Here is a 16,635-nt window from a genome sequence, read left to right as displayed (position 1 = left end):
TGTGTCAGACTTCATTTTCCCCGATTTGTCCGAGCTATTTTCTGTTTTTGTCCAGAGTCCCCCGGATTGTCCGAGATGTTCTCTGGTTTTGTCCAAGGTCTCCCGAATTATCCGAGCTGTCCTCTGTAGGATTCTTCCAGCTAAGTTTGTTTTCTGCAGGATGCCCTTTATTGGCTGGTTGGTTTGGAACTCTGATAGTGTGAGCTTGAAAGTATGGGTGGAGTCGTCGAGAGGTGAGTATGAGGGTGTAGGCGAACTTTTTCTATCTGTTGATAGGTTAGTTCGGTCCCTTGTAAAGCTTTGCTGATGAAGTAGACGGGTTGTTTCCCACTTTCGTCTTCTCTGACTAGTGCTGAGGCTATTGCCTGACTTCCCACTGCGAGGTATAATGAGTTCTTCATTTTCCCGTGGTCTGGAAAGGATGGGTGGTTGCCCCAAGGATTTCGAAATCTCAGAAGGCTTGTTCGTACTCCGTTGTCCTTTTCAACTCGTCTGACCTCCTTGGTGTGAGGTGGACGTTCAACTCGTCCGACCTCTTTGGGGTGAGGTAGATGTTTAACTCGTTCGACCTCTTTGGTATGAGGTGGACCTTCAACTCATCCGACCTCTTGGTTGTGAGGTGGACCTTCAACTCGTCCGACCTCTTTGGTGTGAGGTGGACCTTCAACTCGCCCGACCTCTTCGGTGTGAGGTGGACCTTCAACTCGTCCGACCTCTTTGGTGTGAGGTGGACCTTCAACTCGCCCGACCTCTTTGGTGTGAGGTGGACCTTAACTCGCCCGACCTCTTCCGTGTGAGGTGGACCTTCAACTCGTCCGACCTCTTTGGTGTGAGGTGGACCTTCAACTCATCCGACCTCTTGGTTGTGAGGTGGACCTTTAACGTGTCCGACCTCTTTGGTATGAGGTGGACCTTCAACTCATCCGACCTCTTGGTGTGAGGTGGACCTTCAACTCGCCCGACCTCTTTGGTGTGAGGTGGACCTTAACTCGCCCGACCTCTTCCGTGTGAGGTGGACCTTCAACTCGTCCGACCTCTTTGGTGTGAGGTGGACCTTCAACTCATCCGACCTCTTGGTTGTGAGGTGGACCTTCAACTTGTCCGACCTCTTTGGTATGAGGTGGACCTTCAACTCATCCGACCTCTTGGTTGTGAGGTGGACCTTCAACTCGTCCGACCTCTTTGGTGTGAGGTGGACCTTCAACTCGCCCGACCTCTTCGGTGTGAGGTGGACCTTCAACTCGTCCGACCTCTTTGGTGTGAGGTGGACCTTCGACTCGCCCGACCTCTTTGGTGTGAGGTGGACCTTAACTCGCCCGACCTCTTCCGTGTGAGGTGGACCTTCAACTCGTCCGACCTCTTTGGTGTGAGGTGGACCTTCAACTTGTCCGACCTATTTGGTGGTGAGGTGGACCTTCAACTTGTCCGACCTCTTTGGTGTGAGGTGGACCTTCAATTCGCCCGACATCTTCGGTGTGAGATGGACCTTCAACTTGTCCGACCTCTTTGGTGGTGAGGTGGACCTTCAACTTGTCCGACCTCTTTGGTGTGAGGTGGACCTTCAATTCGCCCGACATCTTCGGTGTGAGATGGACCTTCAACTTGTCCGACCTCTTTGGTGTGAGGTGGACCTTAACTCGCCCGACCTCTTCCGTGTGAGGTGGACCTTCAACTCGTCCGACCTCTTTGGTGTGAGGTGGACCTTAACTCGCCCGACCTCTTCCGTGTGAGGTGGACCTTCAACTCGTCCGACCTCTTTGGTGTGAGGTGGACCTTAACTTGCCCAATTCTTTGTTATGAGGTGGGCCTTCAACTCGTCTGACCTCTTTCTCCTTTTTGCTTTTGATTGGGCGAGGTGGTGGGATCTTCTCCGATTGATCTTCTCTTTTCTTGGACTCTTTATCCTTGTCCCGTGGTGGGTTAGGAGAATTCGGTTTTTTAGCTTTCTCCTAGTCGAGAGTTCTCTTCCATGTTGATGTATTTCTGTTCCCGTTCCTGTACCTCGTTCAGAGATGTTGGGTGCTTCTTGGATATTGAGTGGCTGAGAGGTCCTTCTCTTAGGCCATTGATGAGTCCCATGATGGCCGCTTTTGTTGGAAGACTTTGTATGTCAAGGCATGCGTTGTTGAATCTTTCAATGTAGCTGTGAAGGCTTTTCTGATCTCCTTGTTTAATTCCCAGCAAGCTTGAAGTGTGTCTGGCTTTATCCTTCTGGATGGAGAACCTGGCGAGGAATCTTCTTAACAAGGTCGTCAAACTTGTGATGGATCTTGGAGACAAACTGTCGAAGCACCATATTGCTGTCTTCGTTAGAGTAGTCGGGAAGACTTTGCATCGAATGGCGTCCGATGTGTCGGTGAGGTACATTCTTCTGAAATTACTGAGATGATGGCTTGGATCCAATGTGCCGCCGTACGGGATCATGTTGGGAGCTTTGAAGTCCTTTGGGACCTTTAGCTTTCATGATCTCTTTGGTGAATGGGTCTTGATCTTTGTGGGGGCTATCTTCGTGACTGGATCGTGGTCGTTGTCATGGTTGTCCGCCATGGTGGTGGGATGACTTCCAGGTCCCCGGCAACGGCGCCAATGTTCCGGGGGTTACCTGAAACGTGTAGCTCGGTCGTTTGGAGATGCCCGAGGTGGGGGTTCAGGGACCCGAGCTTGACATGCAGAGTGGTTGGTGGTTGTACCTGCAATGACACTCCGATGCTTAAGTTAGCATGGGTCCAAGCAGATAATGTGTAGAATCAGAGTATGAGTTATACCTGGGTGCTCCAGTGTATTTATAATGGTGAGAAGTGACCTTCTTAGATAAGATAAGTTAGTTATCTTATCTTATTTTTATCTTATCTTTGGGTGAGGTCAGCTTATCTTCAACGGAACCGCCTTTATCTTTCTGGGCTTTGGCTGCCTTTAGATTGGGCTGCGTTCCTTCGTTTTGGGCCTGCTTTGGGCTCCTTTGGCGAGTTGCCCGAGCTCTTTGAGAAGAGGTCGGGCATTTAGCCGAGCTCTTTGAGAAGAGGTCGGGCATTTGGCCTGAAGAGGTCGGGCATTTGGCCTGAAGAGGTCGGTCGGCTTGTCGCTAAACATCCCGGGTCGGACAGCTTGACCCAGGGTATGAACAGTTATCATCTTACATTCCTCCCACCTTACTTTCTTTGTTTCTCCCCTTGGATTATTCTCTGTGTCACTGGGAAATCCATCAGTGGGTTTGGGAATTTGTTGAGATAGATACCCTACTTGGGACTCCAATCTCTTGATGTTTTCTCCTTGGTTTTTGATATTGGCTCGCACTTCTTCCTTGAACACCTTATTGTCTTGGACTTCTCTGCATAAGTTTTCAAGTAGAGCCTCAATCTTTGAGAGTCTATCATCTGTTAGAGATGGTGGGTTGAGATTATGTGGTTGAGAAGGTTGGTTAGGTGAGTGTTGATAGGATCTTTGTGAGGTGTGTTGGTGAGTTGCATTGTTGTTAGAGTTGAGGTTGTGGCGTCTCTGATCTTGACCTTGGTCTTGTTGATTTCCCCACCCAAAGTTGGGGTGATTTCTCCATCCAGAGTTGTGAGATTTGGAGTATGGATCATGGATTTGTCTAGGTGAGTTTCCAATATAGTTGGCTTGCTCTCTTTCACCTTCTTCTCCTATATTCACTCCTTCTTGAGTTGGTGATGAAGTGATGGCTGCTGCAACTTGGTTTTCCTCCACCTTCTTAGTAAGATCTACTAGCTGCTTGGTGATCATCTTATTTTGAGCTAGCAATGCATCCATGTGGTTCAGCTCCATTACTCCTCTAGTGTTACTTCTTTCCGAGGCATAGAAGTAGTCATTCTCAGCAACTATTTCAATGACATCTATGGCTTCTTCAATGGTTTTCTTCTTGTTTAGAGAGCCTCCTGATGAATGATCTACGGCCTTCTTTGACTCATAGGAAAGACCTTCATAGAAAATATTGATGTGCGGAAAATGATCTGACACAAAACTCACCGGCAAGTGTACCGGGTCGCATCAAGTAATAATAACTCACATGAGTGAGGTCGATCCCACAGGGATTGAAGGATTGAGCAATTTTAGTTTAATGGTTGGTTTAGTCAAGCAAATCAAGTGTTGGTTGAGTGATTTGTGTTTAACAGGAAGTAAATGACAGTAAATGTAAAGGGGGAAGGGCAAATTGCAGTAAATTAAAGAACAGGAAAATAAACTTGCTGAATCTTAAAGAACAAGAAAGTAAATGACTAAAACTTAAAGGGCAAGAAATGTAAATTGCAGTAACTTAAATGGCAAGAAATGTAAATTGCTTGAATATAAAAGGGGTTTGAGGACTGGGATTGTAGAATCTAAACAAAGAGAAAGTAAATTGCAACAATTAAGAGAGCAAAAATTGAATTAGAAGCAATGAGAATTCAAACAGAAAGGAAATAAAGTGCTGCAAAGGTTCACAGTAGAACCAAAAGTAAATTGGGATCTCAGGGTTCAAGAGACTAGGTAGCAGAGCCTAGATCTCAATTACCTTCCTAGATCCAAGTACTCAAAGAAATTAACAAGAATTAAAAGAAGAAGCAGTAAAGGAAATTGAAATTGAATTCAATTATGCAGAAGGTGATTAAAGAGATTTTGAATGGAGGTTGAGACAGAATTTCCTCAACTCTTCACACCTAAAACTCTAAACAAGAAAATTAAAAGTGCTCAGGCAAGAATGAGGAAGAAGAGAGATTAATTCTCCTCCCCAATTCTTTGAACTCTCGGTCAAGTTTCTCCAAGAAAGTGCAAAAGCTCAAAGCTCAAAGAAAGTGCCAAATTCAAAAGCAAAGCTAAAAGTTCAAAGTAAAGGTCCAAAGTAAAAGTCCTAATTACATCAAACTAACTCCTATTTATACACTTTCTATTCTTGGATTTTGGGATTTGGATGGGCTTTTGATTTGGTAAAGAATTGAATTCAATTGGAATTTTAATTGAATTTTTCGGCCCAAAATGGTAGCTCCCTGGAGGCTGCCCTGCCCTTGTGGAGGGCAGGGCAGGATTTGGTGCGTGTTGGTGCTTCCTTGGTGCGGCTTGGTGCAGTCTTGGTGCGCAAAATGCTGCCCTGCCCTCGCGGAGGGCAGGGCAGGAAAAATTGGTGCTGCCAGGATCATGATGGTGTGCCAGAATTGAGCCTTGGTGCGCCAGATCCATGCACCAACAAAATGCTGCCCTGCCCTCGCGGAGGGCAGGGCAGTGTTTTCACTTTGATGTCCCAGGTTCGAATCATGGCCGAAACACACGCTCATTCATTTTCCTTGGTTTCTTGGCACGGTGATGGGACTTAGTTCCTTTCTTCCTCATGGTCCCGTGTTCAACTCTTGTGGCAAGCATTTGGAGACATTTTCCTTTGATTTTCTCCCTTGGTGAGCCCGATACTGCCCTTGTGGAGGGCAGGGCAACATTTTATTCCTCTTGATTCCAAGGCACAAATTTGTGCTCTGCCCTTGTAGTGGGCAGGGCAGAGTTGCCTTCTTTGCTTAGTTCCCTTATGTTGCCCTCCTAGAGGGCAGTGTGCCCTTGTGGAGGGCAATGCTTGCCTCCCCTATTGCATGCGGCACACTTTCCCTTCCTTTGACCACACTTCCTTCTCCTTGGGTCACGCTTTCTTTAGGTCACGCTTTTCTCTTTTATTCTTTTCTTCACCTGAAATAAACCAAAACAACCACTCCAAGTATCACTAAATTCATAAGGCTTATAAATCAATTAAAATTCAATTAAAATTAGCTTAAACCTCATGAATTAACATTAATTTTATGGTGGTTGGTTGATTTAGAGAAGTTATGCATTTTCACTCCAAATCACTTACTTAGGATGCAAGAAAGTGCATAAATGCTAACAAAACAAGTGAAATTAGCTTGAAAAATGGGTATATGATGACTTGTCATCACAACACCAAACTTAAATCTTGCTTGTCCCCAAGCAAGCATCAAAACTAAGAGTAAATGACATGAATAAGAAAAGAACACATATCCTTATTGGGCATATAGCAGAACTTGGTTTATGGAGTCTTTATGCAGACAATGATAACTCAATTATTGTTGCTGTTACATAATATACATCTTTCCTCAAAGGCTTGCTAAACTTGCTGTTATAAGACTCACTTTTTAATTCCTCCCTTGCTAACTTTTCTTGGCTTACAAGCTTATTATTCTTTTGGAGGTTTGGTGTCAAATGTTGCAGTAATAGCCTTTGGCTTTATTTGTTTCTTTCTTTTACTCAACATCTCTCCACCACAGACACTTGGCTCACTAATTCTCCTAGGATCATTGATGCCTAGCATCTCTTTGGATAACTAAATGTTTTGTATCTAAGTTGCTCTTTATTGTGGACTTTCAATTGGCCATCCCAAATCAGTTGATCTAAGTGACCGGGTTTTAAAATACCCCTTAGAATTTACTCATCCAAGCATATCTTAGTACAAGAACACCACAGGCATGTGTCCTAGGGTCCAAGCTATTGGTGTCCAACCTTTATTCTTTGTTTTTATTGCCATTTTGGCTTTTTCTTTCCCTTTTCTTTCTGTTTTTGTTACCAAGGGCTTTTTCATTATTGATAAGAGTCTTTACAACAGCAAGCTAACTCACACTTGAATGAGAATGATATTATGCAACAATTATTTCATGAGTTATGCATTTAATCAAACACATATACCACCACCAACTTCCATTCTTACTTATGCAACATTGGATATTTCACTTTTCAATTCAAACAAATCTCTTTTATTTAAGCTTATGGGAAACAAAACAAAATTTAAAGCTAAGTGATGGATAACAAGCATCATGCAGATTTAGCAATTTTCTAGCCATTTATTAACTAACTAAAATGAAAGCAAAGAACAAAAATTGCATGAAGTAAAAAAAAAATAGATGATGGAGGCATATCATGTTTCAGACATGCATCTCCTTATTAAAGACATGAAAAAGGAAACATGAAAGAACTTTGCCACCTTCTAATGGTCGTGGCTGCTGCTTGATTCTCCCTTTTTCTTCTGCCTGAACCAAAACAACTAGCCTTAGATCATCAATATAGTCGTTGGCAATTGATTTGTATTAAAGGAAAAGAATTGTTTTATTTTGTTTATTATAAAAAAATTTATTTTTTTGTGGTCAATTGTGTCCCTTAATTAAAGATGCTAAAAGTTGGTGAACACCAAACTTATCTTTTATTGAGGGGGGGTGGTTTAGCAATGCAAACCATTCTTCACAATTGATATATTTTGAAGGAAATTATTTGATGCATGATCCCATTCTGTATGGTTTTGATTTCATGATTGGGAAATGATCTTCTGAACATTGTTACACATGCAGACACCAAACTTAGTGTTTGGTCGTATGCTTCATCAAAAAGAATTATGCATATGTTCTAAGAATAGCTCCCTTTCTTTTTGAAAAGCAAAAATTAAGTGTGCCTTAAGGGACACCAAACTTAGAAGTCTGACTTATGCTCTAAAATGTGCCTTTATCAAATATGAAAGTTCAAAATCATACTCAGGAAATCATAGCTTATTAAAGAGAAGATAGAAATTTTAAATCATGGGTTGCCTCCCATGAAGCGCTCTTTTATTGTCACTAGCTTGACATTGAACTCCCTTTAAGGTGGTTGATGTTGGTGATGTCTCAACTTGTCACCTCTCACTGTAAGCTTTCTCTGTGTTCCTTGATGCTCAATTTCAATGTGCTCAAGAGAGAGTACTTGATTGACAGTGTAATAATCCTTTGTTCCCAGCTGTTGATACACTAGTTGCACCTTGTCACCTTTAGAAAATCCTTCAGTTGGGATTTTCTTGTTCTTCCACCCTTTGTGAACCTTTTTCCTGCTCTTCATCTTTTTCTTTCTTGTTGATCTTTCTTTCTTGACAGTGACTTGAGTTGTGATACCTTCCTTCTTGTTTATCACCCCTGCTTCCTCTTGATTTCCTTTTTCTTCTTGTACAAGCTTGTTTTTCTGTTCTACTGCCTTGTCAGTTGATTGCTTTGGAAGGAGATCACTACTTGTTTTGCTTGTTTCTTCATCCCTTTGTAATTCTGGAAAGACTTTCAGTATGATGCTCTCCTCATGCATCCTGAGGGTTAACTCTCCCTGCTCTATATCCACAATGGCTCTAGCAGTGGCCAAAAATGGTCGACCAAGTATTATGGAGTCATTTCCATTTTCTGAAGAATCCAGGATCACAAAATCTGCCGGATAGATGAACTTGTCAACCTTAACTAAAAGGTTCTCAATCAGCCCTTTAGGATATACTACTGATTGGTCCACCAATTCCAAGGACATCTGTGTTGGTTTCACCTCCTCTATGCCAAGCTTTTTCACTAAAGAATATGGGATTAGATTTATGCTTGCTCCTAAATCACACATCCCCTTGTTGATGAATAGGCTTCCAATAGTGCATGGCAGGAAGAAACCTCCAGGATCTTCAAGCTTGGGAGGGAGTCCTTTTCTGATGAGTGCACTGCATTCTTCACTAAGCATTACAGTCTCCTTCTCATTCCAACTTCTCTTCTTGTTGATGAGCTCCTTTAGAAACTTGGCATACAGAGACATTTGCTCTAATGCCTCAGCCAAAGGTATGTTGATTTCCAGCTTCTTGAAAGTCTCAAGAAATTTGTGAAAATGCTGATCCTTTGTTTCTTTGTGAAATCTCTGTGGATAAGGCAGTGGTGGTGTTGAGCTCTTCTCCACTTGATGTTGTTTTGGAATTGGTTCTTCCATGATTTGCTTCCCTTTCTTCAGATTCTGTGGTTTGTTGTCTTCCTCTGTGAGTTTTTCTGGGACATTCTTGCTTAGCATGTCCTTGTTGATGGCTTCATCATTCTTTGTTGGCTCATTGTCATTCTCCATAAGTTTCTTTGTTGCTCCTTGGTTACCATCCACTAACATTTTTCCACTTCTTAGTTGCACGACCTTGCATTCTTCCTTTGGGTTGGGAATGGTGTCACTTGGTAGTGAGCTTGATGGTTTTTCAACAGAAATCTGTTTGGAGATTTGTCTAATCTGCCTCTCTAGGTTCTTCATGGAAGCTTCTTGGTTCTTTGTTGTCAATTCTTGGTTCTTCATCATCTTTTCCATGAGCAGCTCTAGATTAGTGATCCTCTGGGATTCTTGTGAAATTGGTTGGTTTTGGGGTGTTGATGGATGATGATAGGTATTTTGGTTTGTTGGGTGGTTATTGGGTGGATAATGGTTAGAATTGGGGTAGTTGTTTTGTAGTTTTCTGTATGAGTTTTGGTTAGTGTTTGGCTGGGGGTTGTGGTTTGTGTTTTTCCAATTGTTCTGACTTGAGTTTCTTTGCCATGATTGTTGGTTTTGATTGTGGTTGTCTCCCCATCTGAGGTTGGGATGGTTCTTCCAAGATGGATTGTAAGTATCCCCATAGACTTCATTTGTTCCAGGATTTTGGTTGTGCATGTATTGGACTTGCTCTTGCTGTTGCTCCTCTTGAGTTTCTTCACTTTGCACCCAAGTGGTTGGTGGTTGGCTTGTGGTGCTCACTGCTGCCACTTGCAAGCCATCAATTCTTTTGGCCATTTGCTCAAACTGTTGTTGAATCTGCTGCTGCATCATCTTGTTCTGAGCTAGAATTGAATCCACTCCTTCTAACTCCATTACTCCTCTTCTCTGTGATGGTTGGCGTTGTCTTTGATGAGCAAAGAAATATTGGTTGTTGGCCACCATATCAATGAGGTTTTGAGCTTCCTCTGTGGTTTTCATGAGTTGTAATGAGCCTCCGGCTGAGTGATCAAGTGCTTCTTGAGCCTTTAGAGTGAGTCCTTCATAGAAGTTTTGTAACTTATCCCATTCAGTAAACATCTCTGGTGGACACTTTCTCAATAGAGCTTTATATCTTTCCCATGCTTCATATAAATTCTCAGCCTCCATTTGAGTGAATGTCTGCACCTCAGTCTTCAATCTTAAGATTCTTTGGGGGGGATAGAATTTGGCAAGGAACTTGCTCACCAAGTCATCCCAAGTGTTGATGCTTTCCTTCGGGAACGTTTCTAGCCATTGAGTGGCTTTGTCTCTGAGAGAAAATGGAAAGAGCAACAACTTGTAACTGTCAGGGGGCACACTATTGGTTTTAACAGTGTCACAAATCCTCAAGAAGGTGGAGAAGTGTTGATTTGGGTCCTCCAATGGTCCTCCTCCAAAGGAATAGTTGTTTTGAACCAAAGTGATGAGTTGTGGCTTTAATTCAAAGTTGTTTGCATTGACATTGGGAGGAAGAATGCTACTCCCACAGTGTCTAGCATTTGCAAATGTGTATGAAGCCAAGACTTTTCGTTGTTGTTGGTTATTGTTGGCTCCTTCTCCTGGTTGATTGGGATCTCCTTCCATCTCTTGGAATTCCTCCTCAGATTCTTCCTCTCCAATAACGTTCTTTCCTCTTTCAGCTCTTCTTATTCTTCGAAGAGTTCTTTGGTCAATTTCAGAGAGGACAGGGGAAGATCTTCCTGTACTTGACATACAAACACACAACAATAAACACAAACATCCAGAAAGCCAATGAAACTTCACTCTATAGTTGGAGTGAAGTTTGAGTTAGTTTAAGCAAAAATTCAAACAGTTAGTGTGTTAGTAGGAATTAGAATAACAGAAAAGAAAAAGTGCTTAATCTAGACCTCCACTTCACTTAATCATTGTCAATCTATTTCAATCCCTGGCAACGGCGCCAAAAACTTGATGTGCGGAAAACGATCCGACACAAAACTCACCGGCAAGTGTACCGGGTCGCATCAAGTAATAATAACTCACATGAGTGAGGTCGATCCCACAGGGATTGAAGGATTGAGCAATTTTAGTTTAGTGGTTGGTTTAGTCAAGCAAATCAAGTGTTGGTTGAGTGATTTGTGTTTAACAGGAAGTAAATGACAGTAAATGTAAAGGGGGAAGGGCAAATTGCAGTAAATTAAAGAACAGGAAAATAAACTTGCTGAATCTTAAAGAACAAGAAAGTAAATGACTGAAACTTAAAGGGCAAGAAATGTAAATTGCAGTAACTTAAATGGCAAGAAATGTAAATTGCTTGAATATAAAAGGGGTTTGAGGACTGGGATTGCAGAATCTAAACAAAGAGAAAGTAAATTGCAATAATTAAGAGAGCAGAAATTGAATTAGAAGCAATGAGAATTCAAACAGAAAGGAAATAAAGTGCAGCAAAGGTTCACAGTAGAACCAAAAGTAAATTGGGATCTCAGGGTTCAAGAGACTAGGTAGCAGAGCCTAGATCTCAATTACCTTCCCAGATCCAAGTACTCAAAGAAATTAACAAGAATTAAAAGAAGAAGCAGTAAAGGAAATTGAAATTGAATTCAATTATGCAGAAGGTGATTAAAGAGATTTTGAATGGAGGTTGAGACAGAATTTCCTCAACTCTTCACACCCAAAACTCTAAACAAGAAAAGTAAAAGTGCTCAGGCAAGAATGAAGAAGAAGAGAGATCAATTCTCCTCCCCAATTCTTTGAACTCTCGGTCAAGTTTCTCCAAGAAAGTGCAAAAGCTCAAAGCTCAAAGAAAGTGCCAAATTCAAAAGCAAAGCTAAAAGTTCAAAGTAAAGGTCCAAAGTAAAAGTCCTAATTACATCAAACTAACTCCTATTTATACACTTTCTATTCTTGGATTTTGGGATTTGGATGGGCTTTTGATTTGGTGAAGAAATGAATTCAATTGGAATTTTAATTGAATTTTTCGGCCCAAAATGGTAGCTCCCAGGAGGCTGCCCTGCCCTTGTGGAGGGCAGGGCAGGATTTGGTGCGTGTTGGTGCTTTCTTGGTGCGGCTTGGTGCAGTCTTGGTGCGCAAAACGCTGCCCTGCCCTCGCGGAGGGCAGGGCAGGAAAAATTGGTGCTGCCAGGATGGTGATGGTGCGCCAGAATTGAGCCTTGGTGCGCCAGATCCATGCACCAACAAAATGCTGCCCTGCCCTCGCGGAGGGCAGGGCAGTGTTTTCACTTTGATGTCCCAGGTTTGAATCATGGCCGAAACACACGCTCATTCATTTTCCTTGGTTTCTTGGCACGGTGATGGGACTTAGTTCCTTGCTTCCTCATGGTCCCGTGTTCAACTCTTGTGGCAAGCATTTGGAGACATTTTCCTTTGATTTTCTCCCTTGGTGAGCCCGATACTGCCCTTGTGGAGGGCAGGGCAACATTTTATTCCTCTTGATTCCAAGGCACAAATTTGTGCTCTGCCCTTGTAGTGGGCAGGGCAGAGTTGCCTTCTTTGCTTAGTTCCCTTATGTTGCCCTCCTAGAGGGCAGTGTGCCCTTGTGGAGGGCAATGCTTGCCTCCCCTATTGCATGCGGCACACTTTCCCTTCCTTTGACCACACTTCCTTCTCCTTGGGTCACGCTTTCTTTAGGTCACGCTTTTCTCTTTTATTCTTTTCTTCACCTGAAATAAACCAAAACAACCACTCCAAGTATCACTAAATTCATAAGGCTTATAAATCAATTAAAATTCAATTAAAATTAGCTTAAACCTCATGAATTAACATTAATTTTATGGTGGTTGGTTGATTTAGAGAAGTTATGCATTTTCACTCCAAATCACTTACTTAGGATGTAAGAAAGTGCATAAATGCTAACAAAACAAGTGAAATTAGCTTGAAAAATGGGTATATGATGACTTGTCATCAAATATGAAGTTGAACCCATTCATTGAACATATCTGGTGGGCATCTTCTTATTAAGTCCTTGAACCTCTCCCATGCTTCATAGAGAGTCTCACCATCTTGTTTCCTGAAAGTCTGCACCTCAGCTCTCAGCCTGTTGATTCTTTGAGGAGGGTAGAATCGTGCCAAAAATTTGCTCACCACATCTTCCCAATTTGTTAAGCTCTTCTTTGGGAAGGATTCAAGCCATTTGGATGCCTTGTCCCTGAGTGAAAAAGGGAACAAGAACAGCCTATAGACATCCGGGTGGACTCCATTAGACTTCACAGTGTCACAAATTCTCAAGAAGGTGGTTAGGTGTTGATTGGGATCTTCTTGAGCACTTCCTCCAAATGAACAATTGTTCTGAACAAGGGTGATGAGCTGGGATTTTAGTTCAAAGTTGTTGGCATGTATGGTGGGCTTCTAAATGCTACTTTAACAGTTTCCTAGATTAGGATTAATGTAGGAGCCTAGAACTCTCCTTTCTTGCCCAACACAGTTTGCAGGCCTTCTCTAGCATGGTTGTGAGCTTCTTCTTCATGATTGTTTTCCAAATTCTCTTCCATGTTAGGTTCAAAGTACTCTTCTTCTTCCTCAGCACCAACAATTCCTTTCCTTCTTGCTTCCCTCCTTAGTCTCCAGAGGGTCCTTTCAGGTTCTGAATCGAAGGAAGTTAAAGGTCCCTCTCTTCTCCCTGTCATACAACTAACAAAACACACAGCAAGAGATAAAATAAAGAGACTATTCTTGTTAGAGTAATTGTTAGTGTGAGTAATGCAAATTATCAAATAGTTAGTGGGTTAGTGAGCAGAATTGTAATTAACAAAAAAATAAAGAAAAAAAAGAGGGTGAAGGGGATGAGGAAAAAACTAAACAAACTGAAAGAAATTGACTGAATCAAATAAACAAACAAAGAAATAGAAAATGCTCAATCTAGTGAACTTCCAACTTAATCATTGTTGATTCAAAATCAATCCCCGGCAACGGCGCCATAAACATAATGCATGAAAACTTGTCTCTCAACAAATTTCCCTTCGACAAGTTGATGACAAGTCATCATATACCTATTTTTCTATGCTTTTTCATACAAGAAATTGATAAATTGTGCTTAAATATTGAATGCTTTTATACTTAATTGGTATATTTCCTTGATCTTTTAATTTTATAAATCTTGTAGGAAATAAGAAGAAAAAGAAGCAAAGAAGCACAAAAAAAGGAGAAAAAAAGAGCTTTGGGACACACTTTGAAGTTAGAGCACACTTTGGAGCCTTAGGCCACGCTTTTAAAAGCGTGGCCCATGACCAAATTAAAGGAGAATAGGCAATCAGCACACACTGCCCTGCTCTTGCCAAGGGCAGGGCAGAATCGTGATGCAAAGTGAGGTTGGAAGCAAGAATTTTCGCTAAGGTAAAATCTGGGCGCTCACAGCATGACCATGCCTCCTTCAAAGGGCTATAACTTGAGCTACAGACGTCCAATTGATGTGCTTCCAGTTGCGTTGGAAAGCTGACATTCAGAGCTTTCCAACGATATATAGCAATCCATATTTGGCGTAAAATTGAGGCAGGAACGGAAGGAATCTTTAAGGGCCAAAAATAAGCGAAAATAAACCAATGTGCTTCCACCAAGGTTCGAAGCTGGAGCCTCACCCCAAAGCAAGTAGCGCTCATTTTTCTGCTCTGCCCTCTTGGAGAGCAGGGCAATGTCGTGCTCTTCATGAAAAATCAAGAAAGATTGCTCCCCCAAATGCTTTCACCAAGGTTCGAACACAAGACCTCCAAGGAAGCCAAGCCTTATGCGTGAATTAGGTGCCAAGGAAACCAAGGAAAAGGAGCAGCGTGTGCCTCCACCAAGTTTCAAACTTGGAACCTCACCTTTTGGCAACATTGCCCTGCCCTCCGCAAGGACAGGGCAGCAATTCTTGGTGCATGGCACAAAAATTGGCACGGCCAGCTTGCACAATTGTCGCGCACCAAAGGAGTTTCGGCCAGCAACAAACGCGCACCATGGCAACTCTGCCCTGCCCACCACAAGGGCAGGGCAGCATCCTGACGCACTAAGCACGCACGCAACGAGGGCCGCACGCACCATTTCCTGCTCTGCCCTCCACAAGGGCAGGGCAGCCTCCTGGGAGCAACATGGGCCAAAATTCAACCAAAATTTCATTTAAATTCAATTCCTCTCCAAATTGAATCAAGGCCAACCAAACCCATTTCTCCTCAAATCCAAAGCAAGCAAAGCCCACATCATCACTCAAAGGCACATGGATCAATTAAATTAGGATTTTCATTTTTGTAATTTGTTTTAATTTCATTTTCATTTTTCATTTTGTAAAGCCTATATAAAGGCATCAATAACATCTCACTAAGGGGAAGGCTGGCTCCATTAGGGAGTAGTAGTAGTAGATAGTTCTCTCTCTTTTAATTTTCCTTGTTAAATCTGAATCTTGGATTGAGAAGTGAAGGAATTCTGTTTCCTTCTTGCTCTAAGATCTCTCTTGGTTGTTCTTCTGCATAATTTCAGAGAATTGATAGTTGAATTTGAGTTTTCATTTGCTGCTTCATTTCTTCTTTCTTCTGCAAACTTGTTTTCTGTTGAATCAAGGAAGGGCTTGAGATCTAGACTTGTTCTCTAGTCTCATTGATTCCCTGAGATCTTCAACATTCTTTCAAATTGCTGCAAATTAAGCATCGCTTTCTATTTTTAATTCTTCAAGCATTTTTTCTTTTCTGTTTGAAATCTGCTGCATCCCATTTCATATTCTAGCTCTCTGCTTGAATGCTCTTTACATTTTCTTGTTGAATTTTAATTTCTAGCACCCCAGCCCCGTTACTTTTCATGCAATTTACTTTTCTTGCAATTTAAGTTCAGCTATTTTACTTTCTTGTTATTTAAGTTTCAATGCAATTTACTTTCTGCACTTTATAATTCCTGCAAATTTACTTTCTGTTGGCTACAATTTCACTCAATTCCACTTCAATGTTAGCTTGACTAAACTAATCACCCACTAAAGTTGCTTGATCCATCAATCCCTGTGGGATCGACCTCACTCTAAGTGAGTTATTACTACTTGATGCGACCTGGTATACTTGCCGGTTGAGTTTTGTGTTGGAAAATTCATTTTCCGCAAAAACACCATCACAAGTATACCGAATTGTCGTCAAGTAAAAACTCACAATAGAGTGAGGTCGAATCCCACAAGGATTGATTGGTTAAGCAACTTTAGTTGGAAGAGTATGCTAGTTGAGCTAAAAAGAATTTAGTTTGGGAACTTGTAGAAATTTAAATGACGGGAAAGTAAATAGCAGAAATTAAAGTGCAGAATCTTAAATGGGAATTTGGGGTAATGAGCATGAAAATAAATGACAGAAAATAAAGAGAATGGGTAAGATCAGAAATGGGGAATTCATTGGGCTCAGGAGATGTTGTATTCTCCTGATCAAAGTCATTTTCATCTCTTCCTCAATCAAAGCATCTATTGATCTCCTTGGCAATCTTAGGTGATTGAGTTCCAATTCCTTGGCAACTCAATCTCTCTAAGCTTGAACAATTGCCCAATTCCTTGATTTAATTGCTGATGGGAAGGGATGAAGTATGGTCACTGATTATACCACATGTATTTCTAAATCAAAGTGTTGGGAGGATTCCATGTCACTATATCCGCCCAGACTCCAATTTCGTCCAACATGAGAAAGCATTTCTAGCATGATCTCCTCATCCCTTTTCCAAGGCTCAGAGGAGATCCAATTATGGAGAGTTTATTTTCCAAGATAACTAACCAATTGAATTAAGATCGAAAGCTTTCTAGTAAATCAAAAGAGAAGAAAGAAGAAGAGGAATGAAAACTATAATTGATCCATCAAGTTACAACAGAGCTCCCTAACCCAATGAAAGGGGTTTAGTTGTTCATAGCTCTAGAAATAAAAAATGGCAGAAAAGAAGAATCCATGCTAAAAGTACAGAAAAGCA

General features: G+C 41.8%; 1 non-coding gene across 1 annotated transcript; it reads left to right on the top strand.

Moving 5' to 3' along the window:
- Positions 1-12,673: 12,673 nt before the first annotated feature.
- Positions 12,674-12,780, top strand: LOC130937962 (small nucleolar RNA R71). The gene has a single exon (XR_009069149.1). It is a non-coding gene; the product is annotated as a small nucleolar RNA R71 (small nucleolar RNA).
- Positions 12,781-16,635: the final 3,855 nt, after the last annotated feature.

This window comes from Arachis stenosperma, chromosome 6 (genome assembly GCF_014773155.1).
Source record: "Arachis stenosperma cultivar V10309 chromosome 6, arast.V10309.gnm1.PFL2, whole genome shotgun sequence".
In the NCBI taxonomy this organism is placed as follows: domain Eukaryota; kingdom Viridiplantae; phylum Streptophyta; class Magnoliopsida; order Fabales; family Fabaceae; genus Arachis; species Arachis stenosperma.
Note: the sequence above shows the minus strand (reverse complement) of the source record. Positions and strands in the feature narration are given on the sequence as shown.